The 26,320-nt window shown below is 30.8% G+C and overlaps 1 protein-coding gene across 3 annotated transcripts in view; it reads left to right on the top strand.

Moving 5' to 3' along the window:
* Positions 1–26,320, top strand: part of LOC107437772 (MICAL-like protein 2) — a 55,946-nt gene that overhangs the window by 13,291 nt on the left and 16,335 nt on the right. The window contains exon 1 of one of the 3 annotated variants that reach the window (XM_071178673.1): positions 23,254–23,446. The exons of the other annotated variants lie outside the window; for them this stretch is intronic. The gene's annotated coding sequence lies outside the window, so the exon portion shown is untranslated. Of the gene's footprint in view, positions 1–23,253; positions 23,447–26,320 lie in introns of those variants that run through there. 3 annotated transcript variants of the gene reach the window in all.

Below are 26,320 nucleotides of genomic sequence, written 5' to 3'. Positions count from 1 at the left end.
CACCGCGTCCCAGAATAGGATATTTTATAAAATTTGGCATGTCCGCGATACAGCTCTAAACGGTCTTCGAAAAACGCATGAAAAAAGAAGAAAGTCTTGGTATTTTGCATCTTGGTCTCTTCATCTCTGTCTCAATATCATCTGTCTTCATCAGAGTACTCAATAACACCTTCAGATAAAATTCTTTATTCCATTCCTTTAAACGGTTTGCTTATATTTGAGACATTATTTGTTAAAATTGTTATTGCTTTACAATTCCATTTCTGGCGCATTTCTGCTTGAATAATTTTGAGTAGTGATTAATTTGTACACGAAAAATAAGAGAGACCGTCTGTATATTCTGACAACCTATTATCGGCTTATGTAAGATTAACGTGACTGTCACAATACTGTCAATTGAATGTCATATTTTATATTATGGATTCATACAATCAAATCCGTAAACTTCATAGTATTTGTAAGTGCATTTTTATCTTTTTCTTGCAAGTAAAAAAGGAGCAATAACTTATTTCTTAATGATTAAATTTCAGAACTCTGAAGGATCCTGTCATACATTTTAATGTCTTATTAATTCTAATATCCTGTACGTATAGCATGCATTAAAAAACAGCAAGGACACATTTAGAATTCGTGCATTGCATGCAAAATAACATATTTTTTTTGTTCGTTTAAAAAAAATTTTGTAAACTTGTATCTCACCCTCATTGGGTGATCTCCCCCTGGAAAAAATAAAGGAACATGCATCTGGATTAGGAAAACTGACCAAATTGATTCCTATACTTATAGTGAAATAAAATTCATAAAATTTCGTGCAGAATCGTAAAACATTTCTCACTACTTATGAAATTTTTTCAAACTGTGACCACTCCGAGACTACGCCTGAAACATTCTTTTTAAGACTATTATTGATTAACAAAACGTCTATTTTATCTTAATGAAGTACGATAATAACATAATTCGAAATAGGAATTTAAACTCAAAATGGTACCTGAATTCGAAATTCATCACTGAATCTTAATGCTGTGTCTTAATAGAAATGTAATTCCGGATAATTTTTACACTTGGTTGAAAAACCGGGTTGCTTTATGACTTGGAGAAATATCTAATCGAGCATGAAATATATTTCGTTATTTAAACATAGTCATATCCGATATCCATCTCGTAATTCAGTGGGAACTAAGTATTTAGGACAAAAGCGGATGAATTTCAATTAATGCAATCGGAAGACATTTATCCGCAACAAATACTGTTTTCTGAATAAATTGAGAAGTTAGTGGGAGCTGTCTTAGATGTTTTTAATTCAGATTTTTTTTCATCTGTTTTATATTCAGATATTTTTATAAACTAAAATGTTTCCCAGATCTCAAGTACAGTTGGCAAGAGTACAGTGGGCTAAGAAAAAGTGTAGCATCCTGAATAACTATTTTTTTTTCTTCTTCTAAAGAGTGGATTTTCACATACTAATTTCCGATTTCAATAATTCAAAAGGTTCAACTGGCCGAGCCTGGTTGGTAGGGCACTAGGCCCATGTCCAAGAGGTCGTGGGTTCGAACCCTGCCTGCAAAAGACTCCCGTGTAGTATATGGTGACTGATGCACGTTAAATCTGTCGAGTCACGAAGTCCTCCATGTTCCCATAACAAATCATACCTCCGGAGGTACTGATCTAGGAGTTTCCCTGTTTTCCAGATTGGTTCAAAATTACAAGGCAACGGAGCTGGGGCATTAGTAGTCTTAAACCGAAAATTGGGTCGGCTGTTCACCGACGGTTATAAAAAGTTTTAAAAAAAAGGTTCGACTTCATGTATGCTAATTAATTAGAGCTAAATATTAAATATTTTACACGAAATCAGACACAAAATCTAATTTTACTATCTTAAACATACCTTTACTTACTTTTTTCACAGCACATACCCTTTTTTTGATCGATTTTTGACAAAAAATGAGGGAGTAGCCACTATTTCAGCCCTTATAATTTACTTTCTCTATACATCTATGAAACTTTTTAAGCGGATTAAAAAATTTTGGTACACTATTACGATACTTGTTTGTATTTGCAATTCAATTTTTTGACCATTAATAAATTAAATTATAATAAATAATCACTAAGAATTATTTTTTGCTGGGAATTAATTATCTTTGTGTAAAAGAGTTGTACAGTTATGTGGAAAAATTACGTTAATAGAGCAGCTAACGTAATGTATAGTAATAAATAGTTAAAGAAATATAGCAGTAAAAAGTAAAATTAACTTAACACTCTAAATTATTGGAACCATAGTTTCCAGATCGTATCTAATCACATTTAATTTTGATGTTAAAAGATCCAAATCCGGCGAAATAAAAGGTGTGTATATTCGGAGAAAATGCTTTTTTAAGTCTCATTTTGTAATATAATTCATAGTTAGACCTTATTAATTGGCTTATTTGAAGTTAAACCATTGAACGAATACATTTTTTTTTTTAGTTCGAGGAAATCTGATCATTTAAACAATAAAACAATAGTTATTCTCGGGGAATTTCTTTCATTTCTCCCCCCGCCCCCNCCCCCCCCCCCCATTTGCTCACGGTGCACACAACTAAATGTAGATAAATAAAATTAGTTTGAGACTAAAATTTATCTTTTATATGGGAAGCTAATTTTATGGATGAATTTAGTGTGCGATGATTTTCTTAGTGACATTCGTTCAGTTTTATTCTTAACTAAAAAATTTTGCATTATATTTTAATATGCATGCATGTCGCCAGACTATTCAAAATAAAACGTTCTAATGTCGAAAGTGATTTTTTTCGCGTTTACAGTGTGTCGAATTTCATTGAGATCGAAATAAAATAACGAGCAGAATAAAAAAAAAAAGAACAAATAAACATTATCATCGGGTTGTGGGATACATAAGCACATACAGTTTTATAGTACTTAACTATAAAATTTTGTATTATATTTTTATATGCACGCATGCGTTCAGGCGATTCAAAATAAAACGTTCTAATGTCTATAAAGAAGTTTTTTTTTCGTGTTTAGAACTATGAGTGTGTCGAATTTCATTACGATCAAAATAAAATAATGAGTAGATTAAAAAAGCAAATAAAAATTATTATCGTGTTGTGGTATACATAAACAAAACAAGCAAACAAAATTTTAATATTTGTTACTTAAATCTTTTATTTATAACTCCTTCATTCAATTAAGACGGATGTTTAAAAAAAAAAAAAACTTCCCTCATATTCTGCGAAATTTTTTCCAGACTGCAGAGTGCGGTTTCTTCAGAAAGATCAAAGGGAAAAAACACGCCAAATGCAGCAATAAGCGGCCAATTAGAGTTTTGTTTCGTGTTTTTGGGTGCAACGGTCTTGGTTTGTTGACCGACGAAAAAAGAAAACTTCATGAGAAAAATGCCATGCCGATTTTCTTTCCTCTGTTTTAGTGGTTATGATATTTTGTCATTCAAGATTAGCCTTTTTCTTATCTGTTTATGGGTCCTCGGGGAGATTTTGGAGTGATGGAACGAGATGTCTCTCATGAAGTCGAATGAATGTCACTTCCAAAACTCTGTTATCTCTCACGTCCTTTCTGTTTGCAACTCAATACGGACATTTTGGAAATTTGATAGTGTTATTTTTCTAAGATAACATACATGAGCATTATTTCTATAAAAGAGACTTTCCTTAAGAGAAATGTTTCATTATTATTATTTGTTCATCATTTCATATCAGTAGACTCGATATCGTCGAAAACTTTTCTTGGCTAATTCTGTTTCATCTCGATTGGTAGTTTTAAAATTGGAAGAAAAAAGTGCGCTCAGATATATCAAGAGTAAACTATTAAGCTGCAATGCTGACCCCCCCCCCGTCAAAATGCAAACTAATCAAGGCAGGATTATTTTCCCACTGAGTAATTCTGTTATCTGCAATGGGATACCTGAATGTGACGTATTGTGGTATCTCGATCCCGATTGGTTGCTGAAGCGTGGCATTTGTTTACGTTGGCAACTGTTGTCTCCATTCTATTTCGAGTAAGCCAAGCCTGCCAAGTATCAATTCTCTACAGTGACACATTCTCTAGTACATCAATGCATGTATTGAGAATTTTTGCATAATACTAAAGTATCATCAATGGACTACTATAGTTTTCAAGAAAATGTTTGAAAAGTCTAATAATATTTTTTTTTTTAAATGTCTATAGCAGAGTATAAAAAACTTCAAAATATTATTTCTGAAAATTTCAAATCGTCAACCAAACAAAACTAAATCACCACCCGTACAATAATATAGACGCGACTAAAATTATGGTATATGTTGAATCGCTTGAATAACTCGGTTTTTCAAACTAATAAAGCAATATAAATTCTATTTCAGATTATATACTTTGTCTATTTCATATTTTTCAGTGATGCACACTTTCTAACACAAATTGCTGGCTTAATTTTAAACCAAACAACTAAGTTAAAAAAAATTTAATGTGTCTGCCATTCGTCATAATTTAATTGAACTAATCTTTTGTTAATGATATCCTGACTAAACGACTCGTTTAGTTGCGAAACTCCATGGGCACTATCTAGATTTCGATATATTGCTAATGTGGAATTTATTTTTACGTAAAATAAATAATAGTAATAAATAAATAAATAATCAATTAAAATGACCAACTATAAGTAAGCTAATTATAGTAGATATATTAACTAGTCCAGGCATAGTATAATAACTAGTTAATGATATTGATGCATGATAAGCAACACTACCTATGTATATGATAACTAGTGGAGTTAAAGATATGATAGATTATGATCTCCGTATTTTAAGGTCTATAAATAATCTATTTCAATATTCATACTGTCCCCCAAAAGGAAATATTTAGGTATAACTTGGCTGTAGGTCTAGCTGGAAATAGTATATAGAAAAAACATTCATTTTTTTTATTTATTTATTACAAAAAGCTACTTCATTTAATGATAAACTACAGATTCTAAACATTGTAAAAAGTATCTTTTTGAGTCTTTTAATTCTTGACCCTTAACTGCAACCTTAAAACCCGGAATTAGGAAATATTTATTTTATTTTTTCATCCTTCGAACACGTTTTTCACATAAATCTGTCATCTGAGCGTGAGAACTTCCATTTCAACTGTAATTGAAGTCTCTTAATGTCCGTAATTATCAAATAGTAAGTGTCACATGAAGTACCCTTTTATTGGTGACTCAAAGCGCAGCATTAACTTTATTTTTTTTTTCTTCGGTGAATTTACCATTCATAGACTTTATGATATCTGTTGAGGTTGCGTGTCTAGTCAAATGTTTAATGTCTCTTTTTTTCTACTTCGCCGAGAACCTGTTCGCTCTGTTTCTTGCTTTTGATGGAGTAAAGATGTCTAAACAACATGCATTTCAAAAAATTGTTCGTCATTTTTGGACAGAAAATGGAGCAATTGATTTGTCAAAATTGATATTTTCGTGACGAGAGTAAAATGTTAAGAATTCGGGATAACTATCGTTACGTTCACTTGCTTCGTTTATTCTTTTTTCTTAAATTGTCGTTTTCAGATAATAAACTAGTATCTATAAGTAATAATTTAGAAGGCTGCTGTTTCCATTGTGCGGAAGCGGCCAATTTAAAATTTTGGAACATTTCTCTATAATGATGAGCTAACATACAAGCAACAGAAAATTATATATTTTTTTTATCCTATGACCCGTTAACTTTCAGTCCAGATCAGAGCCATGGTGAGTCTGTCGAAGATCGATTAGTTTTCACAAGCTTCAAAATCTGTGATTGGTGCAAAAATTTATGTTTGACGATTTCATTTTTGACTGCTCCAATTTCCAATAAGCTTTGACTTAAAAAAAAAAAAAAAAAAAAAAAAANAAAAAAAAAAAAAAAAAAAAAAAAAAAAAAAAAAAAAAAAAAAAAACAAGCAAATGTTTTCTTAGGATTGTTCACTCATTTAAATGTTCTAAATTGTTTGTTACATTTGTGTTTAAGATTCAAACGAATGTTGGTACAATATAAATCTGTGCTACAGCGAGTTTTTTATTTATTTTTTATTACTTTACATTTTTTGAGGTTGGTTATAAAGATCATGTTTTACATTGAAAAGATTCATAGCATTTAAAAAAAAATCTCAAAACTACTCTTACATAGAACCGATGAATTGAAAAATCAATCAAAAATTAAGTAATCAGAAAAAACAGACAGTAATCACCATTCGCTGTTTTCTGCTTATGAAGCAAGAACTCCTTCTAAATAGGTTTCAAAATTAGTTTCAATACAACAGATGGCGTTCCTAATTAAAAATTTATGTATTCACTACCGCCATCAAAATGAAAACAATTTATAGGAGCAGACTAATTGGGACAAAAATAATATACCCATGTAAATACGGTTTAACATGCAGCTAAAAACATATTCTAGTAACTAAGTTGCGAACTTAGATGCTATTTTTTCAAACGATAGCTAATAGTTCCTTGTTGCATAACAATATTATTATTATTTTTTTAATCAGTCAAATTGCTTAATAGTCAATACTACTTTATCTGTGTTTCCAAACTTATGACTTTTGTGTACCCTTTCTAAATTTTTAGTAAAGCTGTGTACCACTAATAAAAAAAATGAATGTATTTTTTACTATAAAAAAATTACACGATAGTTAAAAATCACAATTGGCTGTTGACACCACTAACTATTAACTGTTAACTCTGTAAAAAATAACCAATAGAAAAATACATAATCGTAAAATTTCATGGCTAGCTTTGTTTTTAAATAAATTTTTTTGAAATTTTCATTTGTTTCAAGATATTTCGCATATGAAAGCGTACCCCCGCTAAACGGTTCCCGTACCCCTGGGGGTACGCGTACCACACTTTGGAAAACACTGGTCTATTCTATTTATAACTCCCCCCCCCCCCCCCAAATTTTTCGGAAAATATTGCTATTAAAAGTGACATTTTTTTTCTTCTTAAATGTTATTTTCAGAGAAGAAGAGAAGATTTTATTTTACTAATCCCATTAAACTACGCCAAGTCTAAAAATTTCACAGATTTTAAGAAGTGAAGACGAACTAACTTACTAAGAAAAATGATTCTAAGTGCTTTAATTAACAAGTAATCGATGAGTAACCATTTCAAAATCACTTTTTTTAACTGCATTTTTAAATCGCCAAGAGTGAGAACTCTATATTTGTCAATGGTGTTCAGATTCCGTCAAATGGAAAATTGCTGATTTTTAAACAAATTTTTTTATCTCAATAATTTATGGATTTTTTTATTTATTTTCATCGGCAGTGATGCATGGTGCAGTTAATTGGAGATTAGGGGTTGAGAGACATTAGGAAGAGTGCTCCGAATAATTCAAGCGTTGTGAGGATTTCCGACCGCCTTTTGGAAGGGGTCGTGTGAAAAGTACATAGTTTCAAAAAATTTAATCTGCTTAACAATTGTTAGCATTGGTCACTAAAAACTATAGAATTAAAATGTTTATTTTTAGCATTTCCGTTAAATAGTGCGTCTCAAATAAACACGGTACCGCGTGTAATACGGAAGCTATATTGTAGTTTCACGCTTTTTGAGTAGCAAATAGAAAAGAATCTAATAAATAAATTGTGAAATAACTTGTTGCTTCTAACAGACTATTAAATCACACAATCAACCAATTATTAGTAAAAGCTATATAACATCGAGATTCCTGAGGTAATTTCTTTTTAAAATGAGAAATGCAGATAATTATCTTATCCTCGAAATTTCTACATCACCATCAGAGTGAAATTCCTTGGAATTTCACCGTGTCTTCTTATCATGCTACATTATCGTTAAATTATTTAGTATCTACGTTTTGTTTACTATGATGTTACTACCTTTTGTTTTATCTTCTGCCCAGTGTTGATTTTTCTTTTCATTTTATGAACATGTTAGTTTGTTGAAATAGTTAGAGGCAGGAAGTGTTACCAGAATATTTATCCTGAAAATGATGATTAACTGTAGTTGAAGAATTGGTTGCTCGTGAGTAACGGCGCTGGGAGAAATATGCTGATAAATCATTGTAGGAAATTATTATTGTCCTATTTTTCCAATATTGAATTTTATAATTACAATTTTTTTTAAGACTCGAATTCTCAGAAACAATTTGACCGATTTTACTAAAATTTTGTATTTTCCGTGTAAAATTTGCAATACTTAAAATAATGTAAAAAAATGTGTACTTTACAGTTCAAAATTAGGACTGTTATTGAATAAATAATAATAAATATTTACTAAAAATTATTTTTTGCATGGGATTATCTTTGGATAAACGAATTTTCTAATTGTTTGCAAAAATACTTCAATTCGCTTAAAAAGCTCTTGAAATATGGCGAAATAAGTAAGAATAAAAATTAACAGCAAGGGATTCAAACTTTGAACTGCTTTCCGTAGACTATTGGGACCATATTTTCCTGATTGTGGCTATCCCCTATATTTTGGGGGTTAGAAATCCGAATCGGTCGGGAGAAAAGGGTATATTTACTCAGAAAAAGTACGTTTTTGTGTTTTCGTAACTCAACTTAAAATGTAATCTGCTCCAATTAATTAGCATATTTAAGGTCATCCTCTCGAACCATTAAGATTGAGCCCTAGAACGTGAAGATCCGATCATTAGATCAGAAGTTAGTCAAAGAACTCCATTCTTTTATTTATCGCACTGTACATATATTTGTAATGTATGCCGATTAAGCCTAAGATATTTCATAAATGGAACTGATTTGAATAGTTGAATCGAAACTTAGTAGCTATCTAGATAAATTGATAGATTATACTAACTGCGTCTCCATAACGGAAATTGTTTTCTTCTTCGTTGGAAGTTATCTTCTGTCCCCTACTAGTTTACTTGCTTTAATCGATAGTGAAGAAATATACTTTAAAGACATACCAATTCTACAAAGCAAAAACTTGTATGATATGTTCACCGTATGCCTGTTTAATATCTATGGCATGCCACTTCCATATATGATATACTATTCGTTAAAAGAAGCATCATGCTATGCAACCTTGATTATGCGATGTAAGTTAATTAATGTTAAGCAATAATTGTGAAAGTGTGTATACTTTAGCGACTCCCCTTGTAGGTGATTAAAACTGGCCAAAATAAATATAAAGCTTTTCTTGTTATAAAGTATTTAAGCTCAAAATTATCTAGAATTTATGACTCCTACTTGCTTATTTTTATTCCCTTTTTATAAATTGACAGCAATGTTCGTTTAAAATATTGCAAAATATTTTTAAACTATGCTATGCAAATGTGCTTTGAAATAGATGCTTTGATGTACTTGTTCTTATTATTTGTTTATCAATTGCACTGAAATTAAGTTGATAAAAATATTATGTCGACGAACCACGGCTATAGTTAGTAATCTTACTGACAAAAATTTATTTGTCCCATTTAAGCATTGAATCAAAGCTAATAAGTATGCTACGAAGCATTAAATAAGTATTTCCCATATTTGTCAGCCAAATATGTATAAGCGACTTATAAATTTTTGTCATAATTAAAATTCGGCGAATACTGATCTTTGATATACCTAAAGCCAACATACCTTGACTAGTATTGGGCGATGAGATAAATATATTATCTCGATACATATTACCAAGAAATATCGATATAATACGATACATCAATACGTATCGCGATATTTTTTCACTAATTTAATTAATTTTATAAGAATTTCTTCATAGCTAAATATTATTTATTAACACGATAACGGAATCGATATGCATGTATATAATTATGAATTATTTTCAAGATATTATAATAGTCGATTTAATGAAAGTCGATAATATCGTGTTCGATAATTATGGATAATATCCGCGATAGTATCATATTGAATGTTTGAAATAATATCGTATTCTACGGTTATCGTTATCGATAATACTATAGTTTATAAATACCGTTTTTGATAGTACTCGTGAAATCAATTGGATATTTATTGTTAGTGACTATGAATGTTTACTGTATTATCGTTGGTGATAATTATTCTATTTCCGATATTTATTTTATTTTACAACTGAGGCTGAAAAGCCGACCCAATTCTGAGTATACGACCGTCAGTACCCAACTTCATAGCCTCGTACTTTTAATTCCAACCCAGAAGACAAAGGAATTCTTTAATCGAACATTGGGACTAATTTGCGAAGGACTTTTTTCATGGAAAAAATTCACATTTGTGTTATATGGAGAGGAAAACCTACCTCGGTTAGCCTGACGAAAAGGATGTTTTATTTTATAACCGGCGTTGAACAGCCGACTCAATTTTGAGTTTGTGACTATCAATATTCAATTCCGTAGCATTGTAATTTTAAACCCAACCTAGATGACAAGGGAACTCCTGCATCAAGAATTGGGACAAACTAGTCTCCGTGGAGGATATTTTGATGAAACTAACCCGCATTTACATTTCGTGGAGAGAAAAATCACGTAAACCTCCCATGGTTAGTCCGACGGCAAGGGATTCTAACCCATGATCCGTCTACCACTGAGGATATTTTGTGTCAGCATTGTGGACGGTGCGGTATTTGTGTAAATCAGTCAAATCTGGGATTCAAATTTATTTTATATTTAAATAAGATGTATGATTCCGGAGAAGTTATATATCTTAGTTTTTAAACAGTTTATAAAACATAACTGGAAACTTCCCACGCCTAATGTCAAGAAGCGGAAATCTCGGAACTTTTTTCCCCTACCCTCTTTCACCTCCAGTTCATTAAGAAGAAGAAGAAAAAATGGCCGGATGGAAGAAATTAAAGAGTTCCGGTATAAAGCGAGAACTCGATACATCTGAAGAAGCTGCAAAATTGTTCAGATAAATTAAAGAAAGAAAAGAAACCTGAGAGAGAATCAGTAAAAAACCAGTTATCCTTTTGTAAAAGCTGCGTGATCGGAATATTTGATTAGAGAAACGCATCTAATGATGTCGACATGATGCCGAAACCATTTGAACGTTTTTGTAAATGATAAAAAGATTTCTGTTATTACTTGTGAATTTTTCATTCCGACTTCCGATGAACAGGAGTTTATGGTTTCTTTATGTCATCGACGTCTGATTTAATGTGCTGATAATTTAAATGGAAATTTACTGAAATTGTCATTTTTTACCCCATCGCTTTATTTGATTACGTATTTTCATACTCGTTTTACGTACTAACGTAGTGAAATGTTATCTTGTTCCGGCTCTTAAAGTTTTCTGAACTTTATGAAAAGATTATCCTCGCTCTCGCTTTCTATTTATTTATTAATTTCAGAGAAATAACATTAAGGAAATATTGTAGGTTACAGTTAAATAAGCGGGTTATTTGATAATAGAGACAGGCAGTGCATTTTTATAAATTTAAATACTATGATTCCTCGTAGTTTTAGTTTAAAATAGTTAGCGATATTTTCCTTTACAAATTTGCTTTGTCTTATTGTGTAGCCATTTCTCAGTTTTTTCAAAAACCATCCGTACAGTGATGGAACTGTTGTTAGGACTGGTTCAACCCCCAATGGCGACTTGAAGTCCCTCTTAGTGTATCTGTGAAATAACATTTTTGTATGAAAGTTTCTGTATAAAAATAAATTCAGCATGTAGTCTTGCATATTAAATTTAATAATCCAATTTATATCATCCTTATTTTAAACATTAAATTGCATATTTTATATCGGTGAAAAGTGTATTGCCCTTTAAGTAAATTCATTGCCCAGTGCGGAAAAAAAAACAGAAAAAAAACGGACCACCATGAATAACTTTTGATTTAATGATCGAATCTTTACGTTCTAAGTCTCAATCTTAATGGTTCGAGGGGGTGAACCTGAAATATGATAATTAATATGTGCATACGATATGAAATCAGAGACAAAAATGTACTTTCTCTGAATTAACATACCTTTTTTTTCCCGACGAATTCGGATATTTTGACCCCCAAAATATAGGGGGTAGCCGCAATCTGGAAAATATGGTTCCAATAGTTTGGTCAGGAGAGTGGTCCAAAATTTTAACCCCTTAATGTTAATTTAACTTGTTGCGTCTTTAATGTTAATTTTACTTGTTGCGTCTTTAATGTTAATTTTACTTATTGCGTAAAATTTTTTAGCATCTTGAAAAAATTTTAAGCGAATTGAAAAATTTTCTCACACTAATATAAAATTAGTTTGCTCAAAAATAATTCCATGCAAAAATAACCTTTATTAAATATTTTTTATTTTTTATTTTATTTAATAATGGTTGAAAATTTTTGAATTGTAAGGTGTACAATTTTTCGCATCATTTTAAATAATATTATTTTAGATGGCAAAATACAAATTATGAACAAAATCGGCCGAATAGTTATCTGAAATATCTGACTTTCTAACTTCCCAAAAAATTCAACAAACTTTTTTTTTTCTTTAAAAAAAAAAAATTTCATGTTTATTAAAGTATGTATTAAATGTTTGTCGCAATTTCCCCTACCATTTATCTAGATGTTTAAAATAATTTTTAGAAATTTAACTATTCTCCCTTGCCATAAAATAAATGAATAAATAATAATAAGAAGAACAAAATCTAAAACGAATAGTATAAAGTAGTTAAGAAAGTAACTTAGTTCTAAAAAAATTTTTAAAATCTAATAACAAAGAAAACGCTGCCCTTACATTTCATACAATAATGCAATTGTTGTAGTTATGGTATGTTGTATAATTACTAAGAGTATTTGGTTGAAATGAAACCAATTCCTAATATCACAATTTAATTACTTCCCCCCCCCCCCTACAAATTTGAAAATTATTTGAATATCTTTTTAAAAAATATTTTATCTTTTTTTTTTCCTTTAGTACTTACTAAACGTAATAATTAAGTATCGTTTCACCGTCTTTAATGTATTACGATCGGCTTTTGTTTTTGGCATAGTGGCTCTAGCATATAATCACGACCTATCTTATTAAAATAATAAATCTTATCTAATTGCATGCTTAGTTTTTGGTCTCTACCATCGAATTGCTTTCAAAATAATTTTTCAACCTCATCTAGCGTTTTTTTAATCGTTTATTCAAGTTACAATTAACAGCTAAACGAAAACTGGCATCGTTTCCTGTTTACACAGTTTTTCCACCGATGCCATCTTTTAAGAAAAATAAGTAATTAATAATCGAAGTCAGCGAACTTGATCGCTGACTTTGAATACAAATAGGGGCAAGGCTGCCAGTTGAAGGGAAGTAACAAAAAATTAATAAACACTTTTCGCTCTATATTTGGTTATGGAAGTGTTTTTTTCTCGCTTCATATAATCTATGCAAGCTATATCTCACTTTTGTCCTTGGCCCTTACCTTGTAGGAAAAAAAAAAGGGTTAACCAGTTCGATTATCGAGTTCGTTACACTCTGTAATCGACCTTGCCGATGTATCTTTTGTTTTAAGTTATTAAATAAAACCTTAAATAATTACCTTTGTTGGAAACACTCCCTCGAAAAATGCCCTTGAGTCTAGATTGCTAATAAGATTTAAAAAAAAAAAAAAAAAATTACCACTTAAGGTATTCGAGGAAAGAATGTAATTATTTTCTATTAAATATTTTTCCTTAAAATTTTTAATTAACGATTTTTAATATCCTAGCTATTATGCTTTCATAAAAAACTTTAAATATTTCAACGATCACAGTTNATTTTTTTTTTTTTTTTTTAACAAACAAATATAACTTTATTGAGAACAAAAACACATAAATACAAAGAATATATATTCGTCGTCAAGAGGAAAATCCTGTCCAGGCGACAAAGAAAAGTAATACAATAAATTTAAAATAGAAATTTAAAATAAAATAAAAAAAAAATTTTAAATATTACTTCCAGAAAAAGCGCCTGTAAACTTAAACTTTAATTTTTTTTCTTCATTTCTTTTAGAAATAGTAATTTTAAATAAAGTCAAGAACCCTTGCCATATTAACTTCAATATTAAGGCGACTAATTAAAAACATTATTTTAAAGTTATTTTTTTTACCAGTTTCTACGTTATTAAATTCTATTTAACGGTAAAATCTAAAAGAAAAATAAATAAATAAAAAAAAAATCAATTTTTTAACATTTAATTGATGGGCAATAAGCCTTACTTTCCTTAAAGTTGACATTTTTGCAATAAACTGTTTCTCAGTTTTGTTTTTTGATAATAACATCAGCTACAAAACAGCAAAAGACAGAGAACCATTTTGTTTTCAACAGTAAGGCGTCTATCTTCCTATTCATGAATTACTTATTTAATAAATTTATCAGTTGAAATTTGCCGACGCATTAATTTTTATTTGACATCCTTTCAATTCGGTTTTTCGAAAATGGATTTTAAAAAAACATATTCAAAAAATTAATGAACATGTTGGTACGCGGTAATAACAGCGTTTAGTTGTATAACCAGAGTTATTTTCTTTTGACAGAAAAAGTATTGTCTTATGTAGAGCGTTTTCAGTGACTAAGAAAAGTTTCGACTCATGATTATTATATGCAATTAGGCATTATATAAGGAATTTTGTCATGAGCCAAGTGACTTTGAGTTCCGCTTTTACAACGTCTTGACGATTAGGAGAAAAAACAAAAGCAAAAAACTTTAAAAAAAGTTGTTCCTATCCGGTATCTTATCTCCTTTTGTGGGAAATAACTCTTCGGCCCTCAGTTTTCATATCTACTGTGGTTATAAGCATCTTCTTTTATCACAAGTTTTATACAACGCTGCACTGGGTGAACTGACTCACATCAGCTGTTTATTTTCAAATCATTCATTTCTCTCATCATCTCATTCTAGCAATATTATGTCAAAGAACGATAGCTGTTATCCATGTTTAGAGTTAAAATTTATCTTTTGCTTCACTTTTTTATTTACAGAAAGAAAGAACAAATTATTTTTCCGATAGATTGCCTTGCAAGTTCACTTAGAATGCCAGTTTCAGCTTCTTTAAGTTAATCATACGCAACACTAAATCTAAAATTAGTAGCATTCCGTACATAAACTTAATTCACTTTTTACTAATCTTAGAACATTCACTTTTATGATATATTATAAAAGGCTTAAGTGAGGGCAACATATTATAATATTATAACCGTCGTTGAACAGCCGACCCAATTTTTTTGGTTTTACGACTACTAATGTTCAACTCCAAATCCTTGTTATTTTGAAAATTCTGGAAGTCTGAATGATTTCAAAATGGTCACTTATCATGTTTAGTGTGAGTTATAAAACTGTACTTTTAACTGTCATTAGATATCCCATGTCTATTTCTCCTCTTAATTTTTCGGTAAATCATGGCTTTTTATGTAGTGGACCATAGATTAACCGGATCGGTCTATTTAAATTTGTTGTATTCTGTACTTCGTAGGTAACTAAGACGATACCGTTAATTGGGGCCTTCTTAAACGAATTCCTAGTGCACTTTAGAAAGTAATTGTTTCCTAAGAAAAAATATCAAAGTTTAAAATCGAATTACTTTTCAATTTTATTTATTTATTTTATGCTTTATTTAAGTATTAGTATCCTATCGCCTTTATCCATTACTCTAGATTCCATGGGACAAACCAAGTGATTTTTCAGAGAATTTAAAGATAAAAGCGAATTCTTGAAGGTGAAAAAGAAAAATACATGATCTTCAATCATTCGGTGAATTGGCACTCAACATAAAAAATTAAAAAAATGTCATCAATTTCCTAACTTAATCACTTGATTTCGATTTAGAGTCTATGTGTAAAAGGACAAGCTATTACAATCGTTTCTCATTAGCGTGTTTCGTTTGTGATGTGTTACGTTTTCTTCAGAATCTCAATCATCATTTTTAAAGATGGATAAAGTTGACTCACAGGTCTGCAATTTAAAATTGTTTCTATCAAAAACATTATTCAAGATAAGGTATACGTCGTTTTCTTTTTCCGTTCTCTTAGAAATGAGTTCAAAGATTTATTTAAAACAGTGCCGGAGGTTTAATGTATTCATTGCTACGAAAAATAATATTCTGTCGCTGCATGGTAAAAGTAGGTTACCTTAAAAACAAACTCCCAAACTTCTCCTGTCTGCCTCCGAGACTCCTGTTGACATACACCAAACACACCACTAAAATCAATCATTGTCTCTCAACCCAGGAGGCAAACGAGTCTACTTCCACCATTTTTTTTCTTCTTTTTCTACCCTTGTATTGACACTCAATTTCGCATCATCGTAGTAACTTAATTGCTCTTGAATCATAAACACTTGCCCGTCTTCGTAGAAATTTCCGTTGCGAAGTTCATTGCTTAAATTAATAACAAATTAAGTGACCTAATCCATTTTATAACGGAATAAGGATTTTGTTCCACGGTGTTCTGTTAAACCTAAGTTGTGATTCATTAGGTTGTTATGTAACTAAATTTGTGAATGAAATTATGGGTGACAACAGGAAAACCTTTTCAGATCTACACATTAGTGATCTTATATATAATTTTATTAGCCATATTTACAATTTAAAAAAACCTCTTTAATTAGTTCCAAGAAATGAATGTTGTATCGTTGTTGCTGTGAGTTGTAAAGATTAATTGCTTTTTTTCCGACATCAATGGAGAATTAGTTTAAATAATTGTTTAAAATCGTCTGCCAACTCTTGTAAATATAATAACTGCAACTCTGACTAGTTGCTAGGCAACCAAACGACTTTTTCTTGTTATTAATATTTTTTTGTTTATCATCTGGTTATGTCAGTGCTCGAACTAGCAAAATTTCTAATGCTGAATTCTCTACGTTTAATTAATAAAAAAGAAATAATTTGATTCATAAAATCCAGACTCTTGGAGTGGCTGGGCAGCACAAAAAAGACTAAATTAAAAGAAAGGGTTGAGTAAAATATTAAATTGGAAACTAATATCTCAAAACCTGGAGAAGACCCAAAAGGAGATGGTTAAATAATGCATCAAAAGATCTAACCATAATGAAAATTTCAAACTTAAAATACAAGGCTAAGAATAGAAAGATCTGGAACATCCTCGCACAGCAGGCCTAGGCCCTCTTTTGGCTGTAGAACACTAAAAGAAGTTCATTATTCAAATTAATATCGAGTGATTAGGTTTTTTTTTTGTCACAACGATCGAATTTCCCTTATTGTTTTCAGTTATAACTAAGTCATGGTTCAGAACTAAACTTTTGATCTATATTAAAGCTGACAACGTTAAATTTCTGGCTGGAACAAAATGTTCAGCTGTATTGTTATGGAAAGTTATATTATTAAGTTACTTATCTTCAATTATCAAAGGGGGAATTTATAAACCATTCGTCAAATAGACTCAATTTTTGACAGTTTTTGCATGTGGGAATGTTACAGTAGTACTTAATAGCTTAGAAAATTAGAAATGTCAAAATGTATCACTTATCTATATTTTAATACAATGTTTCCTTTAACTATGATAATTTGTTTGGCATAAAGATTATTATACAACGAATAAAAATTAACATATTTTTAATTTGTTGTCAATAAATTGAATGGTTAACTGCTAAGTGATACTGATTTTAAATGTTAAAAGTAATCTAATGTTATAAAGGTAATTGCTCAAATCTTAACAAACTTGAATCTTTCTGCCTAAATTTTTATCAAACTTGCAGAAAATGAACTAGTTTATTCTACCACAAATAAAATTTTTTCTTCCGCTGTGTTTTGTTATATTATGACAAAATTGGTTCAGCAACTCATGCTGCTGCTAATTACTTACCTTAAAGATGATGCTACAACTGACTTCAAAGTTCTAAACCACGGGTCAGTAATACCAGTGGTCATATTCTTCTCTAAAGATAGCCCTCTCCAACATTAAAAAGTGGAAATTGTATTCTTTGTTGTTGTGTGGACTGCATCGATTGTTTTATCGTGACTCACGATTTTTTTATTGTCACTTTTCCTTACCGTAACTGATTGATAGAAGGACAATTCTTAAAAGATAGGTCGTAAAATTTTTCAACTGTACCCATTGCACTGAAGACAAAAGATGATCTATCTATATTTGCTATCTTGTATTTTTGGTAGACTCATTTTACCTCTTGGAGACAAACTAATGTTGCCCTGAATGTCTATGTAATAGAGGTTTGAAGTGCTTACGACAAAATAAATAAATAAATGCCTCATCTATTGAGTTTGAATTTGTTTATCACTTTTTTTCGAAGGGCAAATTTTATTATAACGTATTATATGTGGATGATTAATTTTAAGAATTCTATTTCTCATCTATTGAGTTTGAATTTGTTTCACTGTTTTTCGAAGGGCAAATTTTGTTCTAACGTATTATATGTGGATGAATAATTTTAAGAATGTATAACTCTAGTTTCATTTTATTATTCTACGAGCCTCCGTTTAGTCCTAAATTTTCTTTCGAAAATGGCATTGAAGGGGGCGATAACTCTTTTCTTTTATTCCTATCATTTATGCTAGAGCAGAGTTCTAACTTGCAATTATTTAATTTTCAAAAATTAAGCATTTATAAATTATTGATGGATATCTTGCCCTGTGATCTTCCTTTTCACATTTCAAACATTTCGCGTCTTTTCATTAAGAGCAGGATGATGGAATACGAAATACTAATAAGAAAACAGTTAATGTTCGGTGTTTCAAGCTTTCATTAATCAAGTAATGAAACCCACGCAGTTTGATTTAAAGAAATTTATAAAACAGATTTATATTTATACTTGTAATTCAATTCTTAATGTAAAGTACATATAGTAAGAAGTTGTTAGGACTTGGACATCAGACTTAGATTAAAATAAAGCGGAATATTTAAACTTAACTTTAAGTGAAAATAACTTAAATATATATTTACTTTTACTTCCTGTAAAAAAAAAGAATAATAATAATAAACGCAGAACTGAACACATTGCACGAGGGAACAAGTTTTTTTTTTGCATACAAGTTATTGATTTTACCTAATTCGGAAATAAGATTTGTTTTGTGCAGATTTTTTTCAAAATGATATTTTTAGTTTATTTTATTTTATGCCTGAATGTATACGTTTGTAAAGAAGTATAGGTTGTATATGCATACAAATACACTTCTCCTCTCCTCTGAAAACATTTAAGACAAAGAAAAATTGTTCTTAACGCATGGCATTATAAATTGAAATGTATTATCGCCTTCTTTCTACTACTCCCTACGTAGCACAGACGTAAGTGTATTCAATAGTCACTTGAATGAATTTTTAAAAAATCCTGGTTTGGAATGTATTTTTAAATTGGATAAAAACTGTATCGTGTTGCAGATTTGAAATGAGCGATGCGAAAATGTCCGAGATCTGTTAAAAAATCTCATGAAGCAGGAGAAAAAAGAAGAAAAAAAAAAGCAATGTTCTCCGGTGTTATAGTTTATTTGTAATGTATTCTGTGTATTAAGTCTGAAACATATATTAGACGGTGTTTATGATGTTCTGTAACTGTGTGATTTAAAAGTATTGCAATCACGTTATTATTTACTGGTGCTGTTCTGCAACTTTTGTCCCATCATTACAGTTGCAGTTACACAATTTAAGTCCCAGTTAATGTTTAACTTTCTTTTGCTCTTCAATTAAAATTTTTGGTGAATTAAATAGTAATTTAGTTGAAAAGTATAGTAGTGAGAGTGAATTTTAGGACTTGAAGAATCACAAAGTAGCTTTACAAATACAAGCATAATATCTCAGATAAAAAGTTTTAAGTTCAATTGAAATAAAATTCTAAAAACTTTAATTCGACAATTTTAAACTACCAAAATGTTTAATTAAAAAAATCTCTGCAAAGGAAAACTTCCCATATCTACCTTTTCTAAATCTTTAATTTAATGTTCGTCATAAAATAACCTGGAGGTCGAATGATTTGATAGATTAGACAGAGAAGAAAAAAAAAGGTGAACCATTGTTTCGAGCCACCGAACATGACTCTAAGAATAGTAAAAACCGGTAAGACAAAAAGTTAAAAGTAGCCTAAGAATAAGGAACGAATTCGATGTCAAAACCTTAACTTGGTACGTCTCTAATTACGACAGATCAACTATCGTCACCAACTTCGCTTCTTTACTTTTTTTTATTCTTACCCGTTCTTCCAATAGGGTGCAATTAGTTCTGCTTTTCGTGATTGTACCTCATCAACATTGTTGGCGAAGAAGTGATTCAAGTCTAGCTGGAATAATAAAAATAGTAAATAAAAACTAGGAAGTCCTACTCACATTTTTTTAAGTGATCAATTATCTAGATCGCTTTTCTTCCTTGTTTAGTTGAGCTACAACGTCTAAGGCAATCCTCTTAGTGTGGGTATAAAAAATACAGGGAAAGAAAATACCGTTATAATAGCCTTAAGTTGTTAAAAATGAAATAATTTTAACTACTAATTGTTAAGCTTTTCAGATTTTACTAAATCTAGCTTTTTTATGTTAATGCTTGAATGAATATTGGCATTTAGGGAAAAGAAATAATGCCCAAATGAGTGGTGTCAGAGAATATGTCAATCTTGTTTATTAATAGCTCCTAGAACATGGTAATGTTCTGAATCAGACTTATGATTCTGAAATTTTAATGAACCATACATGACTGAAACATTTTAATGATTGGGTAGTTAAGAATGTTCTAAAAAATATTCTGAATTAAAATACAATTTTAGCAGGTTATTAATTTTATTAAACAAAGAACGTCCAACTTGATCTGTTCTAAATTTAGAATTTGGCATTATAAAATGTATTATACAGAATGAAGTTTTTCATTATTTAAGTTAGGTCATTATAATTTTTAAGAATATGCCCCAAATGCACTTGCCAAACTTCGTGTACATTTAATATTTTTGGACTGTTGACTTAAATTCGTCTAGATTTCTAGCTTGGGGTGTTTGAACTCGAAACGTCAACAGTGAACCTGAGCTCGCCTCTAAAACTCACTGGATGAGAACTAGGATGAACCATCATTGCGGTGTGAATTTGCAGTAACCAGAAATATCTGAATCGTTGAACTTGGAAGATGTTACATAGCACGTTCTAAAGAATTGTAATTTTTTTGCATTTGTATCTAGATTTACGATTATCTTTTAAGCAACTGGAAAATCAAGTTTTCAAAAACCAGATAAAGCTCCTGGACAAAAAGATCTTCTCGACTAGTTGTTAGCTGACAAAGCATTTCCAAATTTTGATATTTACCTCTAATTAGTTTTTCTTAGAAAAATTGGTTCTTCTTCAGATCTTTATAATAGTTATTATTATTTGAATTGAAAAAACTCGCCTTTCCCGAGAAATGTACCACTTTTAATATGATGCTCCGGTTGATTTTTCTTTCTTTTTTTAGAATGCAAGCTGACATTATGTAATTACTTGTCTTGAAAATGTTTTACAATAGAAGGCGTTGTGAATAAAAAGGGCGAACGAATTAATCTAATGCTCCATTTCCTTGCTCATGATGTTTAATGATACTATATTGGTGAAGCTTTTTGTGGAACCCGCCTTTTACCTAATGACGAAAAATTAATGTTCTACGTTTTGTTTTCTGCAGAGAGTGAAACATGAAGGGTAGTTTTTCATATTAAGCTTTCTGTACCTTTTCATTATGCCTTTCAATATCTGTACCATTTTTATCTTGTTATTGAGTAATTCAAACCTCCATGCTCTGTTACGTTTGGAAGGGTATTCATTAAAGATATATACAATTATTATCTTCCCGACTTAACGGAACAATTTCTTGTTATACTCTATAAAAAAGTGAAAGTACAAATGTTGTTGGTAGTGCTGATAGATTAGGAAAAAGAGCCAAGTCATTTGATGGATTTATTTACTTCATTTGGTCAATAGAAGACTATTATACAAAATATCTTTTCTCCGTTCAAAATAGCTCTATTTAAAGTAAACTAAATAAAAGTTCTAATTTTTTAGATTTTTAAACAGATCATATTCAAATTACAAAACTTGTCATGAACTTACAAATTATTATTTTTTCTCATTTAAAAAAAAGAAAGATTGTTTAGCATGAACATGATCCTCTCCTATGCTCTTCAATTGTGAATATACATCTAAATTGTGCTATTCAGTGTTACGTAACCTTTTACATTTCTGTTCTGAATCATTGAGAACCTACATTTCAAAATCATACCGATTTCATACAGTTGAGCAAAATAGTTCAATACAACTCACTAATTTCCGAAAGCATGGAGTAATATCTTGTCACGGTTAGCTTTCGATTCAAAACCCCAAAATTGAAGAAAAAAATCTATAATTAGTGTTTAACCACCTACACAGTATTATTTTCAGGGTACATTAGAGAGCAGATTTTCCGGACTACATCCGATTCGGATAATTGAACAACTATGAGAATGTTATTTTGTAACTTCCTTTCACACCTTTTCCAGGCTATAGGATCGGCAATTGCATGTTAAAAATAGCGTGTTTAAATTTATTTTGTTATTATTATTATTATTGTTATTTTATTTTATTTTATTAGTTACCCGTTCCTTTATTAGAAACTACTTTCTATCAACATTGCGTAGGGACCGAGGGTGTGCGGTATTGGTCCTCGTTAAACTGTTCTACCGTAAAGTGCTCGACTTCACGTGCAGGTCGTCGGGCTACTGAAGCGGGGGTGCCATCCCCTCCACAGAGGATCAAAATTGGGATGGAGTGTCTTCGGATCATCCTCAGGGATGTTTCGCAGACCGTCGCCATTAGCCCATCGTCCAGCTCTAGTGTGACGTAAATGAACTACAACAACAATCTACATTGAAACTGAGTGGAACGAATGTGAGGTTCTTTACTGTTACAAAGGGGCAAAAGAATAGATTTTTTTGACCCCTTTTAGATAATTTGAAAATAAAGAGCTTTCGCGAAAAAAATCTTTTGAGGAAGGTGGGAAAAATATGTGGTCCTTGTACGATTCGGATAATTGGACAATCCGATAAATCGACGTCCGAATGATCGATGCTATAATGTAAATGTTAGTTTTATAAGTACTATGCATTATTTTTTTGCAACCAAGTATTTTTAAACCCCAATAATAAAAATTAATAATAAAATAAATTAACTGTACTAACTTGAGAGAAATGACTTGATGCGCTGTCCACCTGTTTAGCTTTTCACGCGACAAGTGGATGAATAACAAGTGAATAATAATAAAGAATAACTGTGGAGGTCACTACTGAGTGGGAGGTCGAAAATCCTTCATTCGTTTGATCCGAAAAAAAATAAGGGGGACAAAAACGTGTGTAGAAAAAGAAAAAAAAAAGGTCGATTTTTTTTCTTCTTTTCTCTACCAAACTCACCTGGTTACTGCCTTTAGACAGCACAGGGGCTCAAACTACCTACCTGTTTAAAACCGTTGGGGGCCTCTTTGAGGTAAAGCCGACCGGGCGGTTTATTGCCAAAGATTTACGACAACACCTCACTATCGGCTTCAATCTATGCTTCGGGCCCTACTTTACCCACAGACTTACTTCTTTCAAAAAAGTAAAGCTCAATTCCCCCTTCACCTTTTTCTCTATCCTTCAGGTAGCCGACAACTTTTCACTGGTAAGTTTCTTACTATAACACACCCAGTTTCCTAGAAAAAATGAAATAAAAAAACAACAAAAATACGTATCGTTTGACGTGCCTTTCTGATTGGTTTTTAAACTGTTTATTTTTCTTGTTTCATTTGATATCTTGTGATCTATTTGAAAAGTAATGCAACGATTTCTAATTAAAGCTACCGTTATTTCGCTCTATTTCAAAATAATGTAACTGAATAGATAGAAGAGATAGGTGTTATTGTGTTTCATTCCTAATTTTTCAATTTATTTCATAATCTCTCTGTTTAGAAATAGTTTAGAGTGGCTTAGTCCTTGATTTTTACTAACTGCTTAACCATAATTGTTCTTTGTTTGGAATTAAAACGACATGCTTATTTTTTAAAAAATTTAGCTTGATAGAATAAGACGTAAATAAGAGCCATATCGCCTTTTATACTTCAGTGCTGTTCGCACAAATCCCTTAATTCTTTTATGAGCCATTTTAGAGTCAAACTTCATTGACTGTAATCTTTTTTGTCACAAATGCGTACTCCCCAATGTTTTTCCATCCTCATTTTAAGACGAAAATTAAAATTTATAACTACACCGATTAAACTTTTCAGTTAGTTTTCGAACGGCTTCAGTTTGAAGCTGTCTCCCGAAAATCGAGCCAATGTTATAGCGATGTTAAATCCGAAATAACTGTAGTTATTGGAATGGAAATTATTTTATATTAAGTAAATTCTATAAAATCCATCAAATATTATTTTTAGTGAAAGCTGATCTTCTAGATCTCTCGTAAGTATCACATCACATAATAACAATGAACTTAGATCTATAATATTCGATGTACTAGGTCGAGCTGGATCTCAAGATCTTAAAAATAAGGGATAGTTTGAGACAGACTGGTATGGAATCGGAATTGTTAATGATAGCATGGTCCGACATGGACTTGGCCGGAGTGTATTCAACGTTGCATTTTTCTCTTACCTTGACACTCTGTTGTCTGTAGATTCTAATTGCAATCAATGCAGTTTACTATCATTATCCGTTCGGCAATTGACTTTTTCAAATGTTTGTCAAGTTTTAAAATTCCATCTTCTCATATTTTTATGTATTCTTATTTTTCGTTTATCGGATTATTACTAGTAGGTTTTAAATTAACGTGTGAATCTTACCAATGTATTTCTTTAAATCGCTCAATTAAGTATGATATTAACTTCTTGCGGGAAGAAAAAAAACGATCTGTCAATTCAACTACAGTTGTGTCATTAATGGCTGATTTGTTAATCCAGCCATGTGTAAAACACGTTTATTTAATCAACAAAAAAGATGGTGATAAAACAGCGTGTAAAGATGATAAATTATGCCCTCTTAATCTTTCTGCTGATAGTTTTAGTTTTCGGCTTGGCTATTTTCGCACTTACAGCATGGGTGCCGCCAACATCAAATGATAAATTAAAACTGAAAACCTTTCATGCATTGCATGTTCCATAACTTGTTTTTGACGTTCGTTTAAAGAAAAATATTTAGAGATGATTCAAAATCTCTTTATGATATATATCCAGTATAAAATGCGCAATTATATGGCATCGAAGGTTATTCTCAAATTAGTCACCGCTTTGATAAACGACCCATTCCTTTATTTCCACGAGTTATGATTACTTGGATGATAAAGTGAAATTAAAATTACCCGCTTTTCTCATTTCATCTCTCCATATTTTAGGTCGAAGGTTACTTATCGCTAAACAATATTAATTTTCTTGATTTATTGGTTTGCTTTACGAGTTAAATGGCTGTTGATTTTGATTTGGCCTCCATCAATTTATTTATTTATTATTTTTTTTAAAGAACTACCTTGATGACCGGAAAATTGTTCAAAGGCTTTAAGAGAAATTTTTTTTGTCAGAAACAAGTGTTGTCATTTTTTGATGAGGTCAATACCTGTTATTTCGAGGAAAATAAATAATGTGTGGCATAGATTATCGAGCACTTACTTATAAATCTAGACTGAACTATTAATTATTGAAAACTACTTTTTGATAGCTTTATTCTGAGGTTCGGAAGGGCATCAGTTCGTTTATTACTTTTTCTTTCATAAATGTTCGCACGGAGAATGTGATGAAATGAAATGTTTTAAACTCGGTTTTATTATTTTAGAGACTTAACACCATCAGCTGATTTTTCCTGTCACATTTTACCGTTTAAACCCAATTAACTTAACCCCTTGATATACGAAAACGTCTGGGAGACGTCATTTGTTTCTTATATCAAAACAATAATTGGCGTGTCTCAGACGTCTTCAACACAGAGATGCCATCTTGCTCCAGACAGCAAATAAATATTTTGAAGTGGTAGTTCATCAATTGCGATTCTTGGTTTAATAAATGCAATTTAGTAGATTTTTATCCACCACTATTTCTAAATAATTCGTAGGCTTATATAATTCACCACTTTATAGTAGTTCTATCGAAATAGAAGACTGGTGCTTAAAATGGAAAACTGCAGTAAATGCTGGAAAACCACAAATATTAATTATACAAAAAAGAAGAATTAAAATACTTCCACAACTTCAACCAAAAATGTNTAGTAGTTCTATCATGCTATACCTTTAAATAAGAAAGTAAAAATAGTCAAATATTTGCAAAATTTAGTTTGTAGTTATTTTACTGTTCTTTTTTAATTTTTTTGACGTGTCCGGAGCAGTTGGCATCTCTGTCAACATTCCGTTGCGAGTTGTTGTTTACAGTGCAATCGAAGATCATTTCTATATCAAGAAATGATATGTCAAGGGGTTGAGGGTTCATTTGTTGCTTACATAATTTTTAATATTAAAATAGTAATTTGAAACTTGAAATTTACCTCAAGATGAAAGAAGAGAAAGAGTATATATGTA

The sequence above is a fragment of the Parasteatoda tepidariorum genome, chromosome 3 (genome assembly GCF_043381705.1).
Source record: "Parasteatoda tepidariorum isolate YZ-2023 chromosome 3, CAS_Ptep_4.0, whole genome shotgun sequence".
Taxonomy (NCBI): domain Eukaryota; kingdom Metazoa; phylum Arthropoda; class Arachnida; order Araneae; family Theridiidae; genus Parasteatoda; species Parasteatoda tepidariorum.
This window is presented reverse-complemented; position numbering and strand designations above follow the sequence as displayed.